This window comes from Amblyomma maculatum, unplaced genomic scaffold (assembly GCF_055883805.1).
Source record: "Amblyomma maculatum isolate TAMU_Amacu unplaced genomic scaffold, ASM5588380v1 scaffold_18, whole genome shotgun sequence".
NCBI lineage: Eukaryota > Metazoa > Arthropoda > Arachnida > Ixodida > Ixodidae > Amblyomma > Amblyomma maculatum.
This window is the reverse complement of record NW_028146743.1, coordinates 9,015,321-9,024,252: the sequence shown is the minus strand read 5'-3', so window position 1 is coordinate 9,024,252 and position 8,932 is coordinate 9,015,321. Positions and strand designations below refer to the sequence as shown.

Below are 8,932 nucleotides of genomic sequence, written 5' to 3'. Positions count from 1 at the left end.
CTTTCGATAGTAAGATATGACCCAGAAGCTTTATTCGAAAAATACTTAGGAAGGTCCATCGAAATCAATGAAGTGTTAACTACAACAAAACATACACAATATTGTTATACACGTGCTAGATTGGGACACCTAAATGTAAGAAAAATACCTCGGGGGTGCGTATAAACTAGCCACGTGTTAATTAGACTAGACATGCCAGCAGTGTTGCCCTTGCCGGGGGAAAACCAAAAAGAATAAGGAATCTGACATTTTCCTTCATTGCCAAATCAAGCAATGATAAATCGTATTCCTAACCAGACGAATTTATGGATCGCCTTTAAGTGGCCATAAAATATGTATCCCCGATTTTTTTTGGGAGGGGGGGGGGGGAGGGGGAGGGAGAAGGGAGGTAGGTTTAACAACTTTCAAAAGCTATAATGAATAAAGCGATATGTCACAAGATACTGGCGAAACTCCTCCGCCTCGATGTTTCGAATCCTGCAAATTTCTTTTCTCAGTGGAATTTTCTTAAGAGAGATTGCCGTGTAGGTGTTGGTTTGGTATAGTTTTATCAAACAGACTTTTCTGTGAGAGACCATACCATTTGTGTTGATGCAAAAAGCTCATCTCCAGCTACATGAGCTATCGATGCAACACTCTAGCGAGTAAGGTTTTCTACTTTCAGACTCATTTTATCGCCTCCTGACTCTCGTGCGTTCACACACCTGAATAAATAAAGGAGAATTAATTAGTATTGCCGTAAAGCTTTGCGGTGTCTTATTAGGGAATGTCCAAAGTTGCCTGCAATCGATTACTCCACGCCCTGCGTACACCCTCAGTCACGAAATAAACGGAGAAAACGTCTCCGTGTGCGAAATCAAGAACGACCCCGACCGCCATCACTGAGGTGTTGTCAAAGGCAGCGCACTTCGGCAGCCTACGTCCTAGCTGCGGATGGCCGATTAAGTGCCAGCAAATAAGGCCGCGGCAGCAGCTGGGAGTCAAGCCACGTGAAGTTAACACGCCACTTTATCCACACCCCTGCCTAAGTCTCATTTCCTGAAATTCTATCGCTTATCCGCTGTCTTTGCCTTTCGGTGCTGGGCAGAACGTCGTGCTGCGACCTTGTTACATTAGCGGTGGTGACGCTTAAGAGCGGGCACAATCATTTTAGAGGCGTAACGCGACACGAAACCCCAGCCCAATATAACAGCGTGGGAGCAAGTTGGCAACGCGAAGAACACTCTTGTATGAAGGAAGTTCAGCATTCCAACTCGAGGGACGCGCGCTGCTAAAGGCTTGATTTACTGAGCGCTGGTGCATGCGCAGCGGGAGTCCTGCAAGTGGTGTCTTGATTTTCTTTTTAACAGCTATTAAACAGCAACAAAATGTCGTGTGTATAATCGAACTCGCGGTGCTGGTGTCGATAAGACACATAGTAGAAACGCCCTCGACCGAAACATCAATACGTATACGGCAGATAACAGATAACGAGGTTGAAATTTCGAACGATCAAGGGATGTGATGGAAACGTCTTCCTTCTGCAGGAAATACGCTTACTATGAAGCGAGTTGCCGAGTATAGTCTGAACCCTGCTTCCAAGGAACTGCTCAGACCAGGTGGCGGCTTTCGCCTCATCCTGGACAATCACCGCTTTAGAAGGTGGAGGTCAGGCAACGTGAGTGCTTTGAGGTGACAACTCTATCACATCGTCTTCTCGAACACGTCGTCTTCTGCAACCAGGTCTCGAGAAATGCCTTGGAACGACAAGCTTGATTTGGGGTGATTTTTCAGGTGTAACTTGGTCTGAAAGCGACTCACGTTATTGCAGATGCCGCAGTCGAGGGCTCTAGTAATTTGACCACCTGGGGTTCTTTAGCATGCACCGACATCGCAGAGCATAGCGGCGCCTTGCATTTCGTCTGCATTGAAAAGCAGCCGCCATGACCGGGATTCACTCCCGCATCCTTGGGCACAGTAATTGCGCGCCCTAACCAATTCACAACCACGGCAGGGCCCTTAATATAATTTATTCACAGGGAGGGAAAGGCGCAGTATCTGTCACGCTTGTTTTTAAGGGCACCTGAACAGCACTGTAAAGAAAGGGAGGTCCCAGCGGAGGGCTACGGAGTAAATTAGACCCCTTGGGGACCTTTGATGTGCACAGAGATTCCAGAACCCACGGACGTCTCTCCTTTTGGCCTTTCTTGAAACCCAGCTCCCAGTGGTAGGGATCCAATCCTGGTGCTCCGGCACAGCAGTGCACATCTTAACTACTGCACCGCCGCGGGGGGGGGGGGGGGGGGGGTGCAAACGGGGGCTTTGGAAAAACAACATTTCGGCTTCGCTTTTTACAACTCCTCCAATACTGGAATGGTTTGTACACGTGTGCTCTCTTTCTAAAGAGTCAATACAAAGAACCCGGATTCACCTAAATTCAAAAATAAATACGCAGCAATATTTCATTGTAATTTAAGCGCAAAATGTTGACGTCAGTTCCGTGCAGGAGGCGTAGAGACAGGGCGAACATCTCCTGCATGTTTATTACCATTCATGTCTTATCGCTGGCCGGGAACAACCTACTCGCTTAAATTCATTTTAACGAACGAAAATAAAAAATACTATGAACGAGACAGATGCCTATCGCGAGTTTTATCTTTATTCTTTCATTTTGCCTTTCTATATCATGGGGACAATAAATTTTTATGCAATTAACTGTTGCCATACCTAGATGTCCCTCGCTACAGGAATATACGCATTCTGCTAAATATAAAAGCAGCTCCTCACCCATGCTTATTCCGAGGAATCTCTTCACTGCTCTTCAACCGCTTGCCTGAGCGCTCGAAACGAGGTAGGAGATTCAGTCGTCCATTGTGTTGTTTTTCGGAGCTGTACCTTGCCTTCATTTTGGCAGAATCGACAACGAAGGTTTGCGGAAACTTTTCTATGGGGTTTAGGCATTATAGTTTAATGTGTATATGTGAAACAATATTATATATATTTTTCTGCTATAAGCTTTTCTTCCAGCAGCCACATAGTCTGCGCGAAATATTTACTGGAGATCTTTTGGCAGGAATAAAGGTTCGCTGAACACGTACTACATTGTCAGAACGAATCAGCGTAGATTACAAGAGAAAGTCTTGACAATCGTTCATACATAGGATTCGTGCATTCAAGAAAGCTTTCTTTTCCAAGAGGCAGATATATGACGGCACCGCGCAAGAATAAAGCAGAAAGAGCAACATGCACTTGATATACTCCCAAAATTTTGGGAGACCAACTGCACTAAGGATTTTCTGCGCAGAAACGAAGGAATTTTAAATTGTGTCCTGGATTGATCTCTTAAACGCCGCATATGAAGCCTTGTTTCAGAAAAGAAAATTGCCACTGATATTTTAGATATTCTTTCGAAACCAACGGTTAAAAAATTCAGGCATATATAGGAAGTCTAATGATAATTTTCGTTTTCGATCTTGAATTCTAGAACAACATGATTTATGCTAATGCCATCTGCTGGAGATTTTATGACGTGGGCAGTGCGACGTTTTTCTTGACAGCTGAAAACCAACCCCTAACAGAGAAAAGTACTACGATTATTCCTATTTTCCCAATTGCGAGCTTTTTGTATTCAGCGGTCAGAAGCCGTGATCAAATACCCTGGAAATGGAATCCAGATAAGAGACTTCAATTGGTAATCCCGGTTCTTCGGACGATTATGCAAGTGATCTTAAGCCCTGCTTTTAAAGTTTAACATTTAATGAGAAAGGCTTCTGAATCTATGCCAAAACATACCCCTTCGACGCAAACTTTTCGCTGGCTTCATTGCCTTCTTATTCAACTGTGGATATAATATAGCTTATTTCTTTTAATAGGGGTAATATTTTTGAAAAAACTACGGCCGCTTAGCGCTTTCAGCCATGTGCGAAGACGGTCTACTTGCAATGCAATTGCTAAGCTAAACCGTTTGACCACTTTCGTCGATGGCAGCACTGACGACAGTCACGGCTGGACAGTCTCCGCTGCTTGTCTTCGTCGATGCTTGAGCGGAAACTTTCTTTTCTGCTTTCCAATGTCACAGAGGACCTGACAGACAAGCAAACACTTGCGCGATGCTGGAGTGTGTAATGCAGCTTGCTGCAAAGGTTAAAATACATCATATCACTTTTTGTTCATTGAGTGCTCGAAGTGGTTTGACGAGATTTGGGAGGTTCTGCATAAGATATAAATAATACTTAAACCATACAAAGTTGCACATTAACATAAATGAGAAAAAAATGCATGACCAAGATGTAAAATACAAAATGAGGAAGAGGTGACCATACAGTAAAAAATACGGTTCTCACATTTCTTAAAATGTAACGCCTTGAGCAGTAAAAAGAACGCGCAGTGCAACTGTTTTATCAAAACTGATCAGCATGTTTTCAAGAAATATTTGGAGTTCAGTGGACGCCCACACACAATATAATCTTTTTTATTGCGGTGTGTTATAATGACAAAAAAAAATGAGGTGGTTACGTCGCAGTTGCCGCCTTTATTGCTTCGACAGACTGGCGGTGCCTCGCTTAATGTTCTGGATTATTCTTAAGCAGCGATTGCCTTGAGGATCGATAAAAGGAAATACGAAAAGAGCATTTAAACAAAATAACTCTGTAGATTGAGAGCTTTGGAAGGTAAATTGCAGCTGATATTGATAGAGTCTTGCGATCACATAAAATCGTGATTCTGTTTCGCGTTACCATAGGCAGGGACATGACATATGCATTTAGGGAGGCCTGAGAGATGAGTTAATGTGGCAGGTCTGTGAGTTGGTGCATTGTTCTCAAAAACGCATACGCAAAAAAAAAAAAAAAAAAAAGACGCGGTTGAGCCCATTCTTGTCGTCGCGTCCTAGTCCGAGTCTTTATTGAGCAGCTTTTTTTTTTAGAAAACGAGTGCGCCACCTTTGGCCGGACCCACAGTATTGAATGTGCCTGAAAACGCCTCATGAGGCATACGTTTGGCGTATTCCTGGAAAATTAAGTATGTGAGAATATGAATAATGTACGACGGTTGCAGTCTAAGAGGCCCATATATATATATATATATATATATATATATATATATATATATATATATATATATATATATATATATATATATATATATATATATATATATATATATATATATATATATATATATATACAGGGTCTTGAATATTTGGGGGCTGTGTTTTAAAACATCCCTACGCAAAATCTGCTACACCATTCGAGCTGACATAACGTTCACAGAGTAGCAAAATATCGTCTACGTTATCTGAGAAGTGATTCAACATCGGTACTTGCCTATATTTTCCTAAATTGAGAAAAAACTGCTCTCGGCGGCGTGCCGAATTTTCGCAGAAGCGAATCGAAAAGCTATTTTGACATGGTGCGTCATCTGCCGGGCAGCGAGGCAAGCACGCCAACGGCCGGGATGGAGCTTGTCTTTATGCTCGACAGATGACGCAACGTGTTAAAATAGCTTTTCGACTCTCTTCTGCGAAAATTGTGCACGCCACCGAGAGCAGTTTTTTCTCGATTTCGGGAAATCTAGGCAAGTACCGATGTTGAATCAGTTATCAGATAACGTAGACTGTATTTTGCTACTTTGTGAACGTTATTTCAGCTCAAATGGGGTGGTAGATTTCGCATAGGAATTTTTTAAATCTCAGCCCCCAAATATTCAAGGCCCTGTATATGTATCATGCGACAACATTTAACGTGGGCCAGCTTCTGGTCGAAACGTCGAGTCCAATAAAATGTTTCTTTAAATGAAGCGCACACTTCGCTTTCTCTCTATATATATATGTATATATATATTAGGACAACGACTGCGCTCCGACAGGCAGATTCCTTTACACCCACTGCGTACACCCTCCGGATAAGGTAACAGTGCCGATTGACGAAAGGTTTAGATGTTACGCATTATGAAATCATTATTCCACCCATAAATTAGAATACCAAAAACTATTGTACAATATGTGAATTTAAATGTTCCGAGCACTGAAAAAATGATAGAGTCATTCTAAGTAATCTGCAATTTCCAAAATCGTTTGCGAGCAAAAATATTACAAGCCTACGATTTTCCGCATATCCGCTGGTAAAAGAAATGCAGGAAAAGTAATGCTTCATTACACTACCATTTTGGTTACGAGAGCAGCCCGAGATTGTACGCATCCTTTTAAGCGAACAACCTTTTCCGTGTTGAAATCTCTCCTCAGAGAGATTTCAGAATTTTTACGCGATTTACAAATGTCGGGAAACATGTGAGAAAAAGATTTCTTTCTGATTCTAATGCATTGGAGGGAAACCAAATATAGTAATCTTGTTTTTTCCCAGGCCGTTCATTCCAAAGACATGAGTTTCAAGGCGACTCTCATTATGCTGGCCATTTTCGGCTTTCTTGTGTCAGGTAAGCCATGGAAGCATTGAATAATGCTTGCATATCTTTCAACATGCTCAACTCATTTCTTTCTTTGAACCAGCCACAATATTCTCATTCGATGAGAATTGAAGTTGCCTCGGCACCAACCATGCTTAAATGTAGACGGCACAGTCATATCCTAACCCGAAAAAAAAAAAAAACAGAAACTGTATACAAGGGTAGTTACTTTGAAACTTGAGTTTTTAAATACCCTCTCGAAAAATGTCAGGTTTACAATCATAACAGTTAGAAGAGAAAGAAATGAAAACGCTCCGGATTATCAATGCTCTTATTTGGGCTAGTTGGTGAATGAATTCAGACGTGGTGCTAGCGCACAAGTAAGACAGCGTGTGTCCTGTCCGCCTACCTGCAGTGTGTGCCTGTCTTGTGCAACTAGAACCATGTCTGAGCTCCGAATTAGTTTATTCGCTCTCAGCCAAGCCCATCGAAGAATCTCTACCCGCAGCGCGATCCTTCTTGTGTCAATTGTTTTTCTCAAAACTTTTTCAGTGTCCATGGCCATCACCGAACAAGCTGGACAGGAAGCCAGGTCTGACGCCGACGCTATGGAACGTGTCTCTGAAGCACCCAAGGAGGCTTCACGTCAGCTAGACTCACTTGGCGGATACACCTTTGGATAGCTGATCGTGGATAGCTGAGAATTTACCTGTCTCTGACGGATTATTCAAAAAATAAAAGAATTTGGTTCATGAACATACAGCAAGGAGTGTATTCTCCTTCCACTATTCCACTATTCCACTATTCTCCGAAAAACGCGGTCATGTTATGGTGATACACTACTCTTGAATAAACACGTTTTAATTACTCCAACTTTTTCCAATATCTTAATTTGTTTGTTATTTAAGGTTACAGTTAAATGTGGACATTTTAAAGACTACTGAATGCTCAAATCTGAAATTAATACATACTCTCTCCAGAAAAAACCTGCAGCTGCCTGTGTTTGATAAAAATAAGTGCTGGTAGACGTGACGAGATCCAACGCTATAGTTCATCGGTGGTACACTTGCTAAGGCTAATAGAGGCATGTTTGTGCTGAAATGATGGGCCTTGTCCTAGGAAGTGGTCTTCTGCACAAATATTTGTAGGATGTTTTGTTTTGTTTTTCTCTTAGTCTCAGGACTGGAATTGTGTATTTTGCACTGGGGCCGCCATCACGTTGGGGACGGAAAAAACAAAATTGTTCCTTGTGAGCGAATACGGCCTGAGTCATCACAATGCCACAGCCATTAACATCACTACGTCTCAGAATATAGAACACCTGCGTAATACGTCCACACTGCGACATCAATATCAACCTCACTTTTTCTATAATGAGCCTTAAAGAATGGATGGCTTCAGTACCGCTAAATAATTACTGCAAATACAGGGAGACGCGAGACAGCGTTGCCCTGTTTTGTGTCGAGCGCGACGTAACTCTTGGCCCAGATCAGTGATATTGACAGAAATTGTAAAGCGGTAATTTTATGTACGGCACCTCAAGAGAGCTACAGTCAAAACTCGATATAACTAAACCCCATTTAACAAAAGTCCCGATTTAAAGAAGATATCCCCATTCTAATTCAGACGATGATATGGTCCAATGCGTTGAGAAACTCGAAATAACGAAATAAAAAAATTGCGCTATCTGTCACGATTTACCAATCTTTTGCTGAAAAATGAAGGCGACAAACTTTATTTTCGGTCTATTTTGTACAAAACGATCAAGGAAGTATTGACTGCGAGCTAGCGGCAACATCGTGCAGCCTCTACGTCCCGCTTTGGTCAAACTATGCGGAGCGAAACGCGCGTTATATTAATCAAATTCCCGATATTTCTTCCGCGGTAGAAAGCAGGCCCGTCGGCCCGGTGTCGGCAGCGGGGCCGGAAGCCAACAATGGGACAAATTATGGTTGCCCTTAATCTGCGGCGACCGTTTACCGGAACGCAGGAAAAAATTGCGCACAAATAATCCCTGCAGATGTTTATGAACCGCAAACAAGAGAATATCAGCGACGTCTTTGCTGAGAAAGATATTTACTCCCCTGGGACCCTTCCTGCCGAGGTAAAATTTTCGTTGCTTCTTTTCTTACGCGCTATCAGTGTCGATGGTAGCGCGGGCCGCAATTTTATTGTAGCAACATAACATAGTGGACGAGTTGGTGTTGCATTTAAAGGTGATGTAACAGTACAGCTTCCTTATGCCCTTCGGTTATGTTGGCCGTTACGTCCTTTCAAAACACGATTTCATTTTCAGCCAATTTACAATTCGCAATTATGATACCGCGGTACTTCCCTGATAACAATCGACTTTATAGGATTAAGTGACCCAGAAATGCATTTCTTCATTTAACAAAGTTCTCGATTTAACGAAATATTTCGCTGCTCCACTCAACTTCGTAAATCGAGTTTTGACTGTATTAGAGCGATTTTGCCATATATGAGGTGAGCGAGGAAAAAATGCAATTGAGAAGTGAGGTTCCAAAGATACAAACGGGACTTTTTCGTTTTG

General features: G+C 42.4%; 1 long non-coding RNA gene across 1 annotated transcript; it reads left to right on the top strand.

The window, feature by feature from the left end:
• Positions 1-2,794: 2,794 nt before the first annotated feature.
• LOC146171849 (uncharacterized) lies at positions 2,795-7,249 on the top strand. Its single transcript, XR_014702774.1, has 3 exons — positions 2,795-2,830; positions 6,339-6,411; positions 6,934-7,249. It is a non-coding gene; the product is annotated as an uncharacterized LOC146171849 (long non-coding RNA).
• The last annotated feature ends 1,683 nt before the right edge of the window (positions 7,250-8,932 follow it).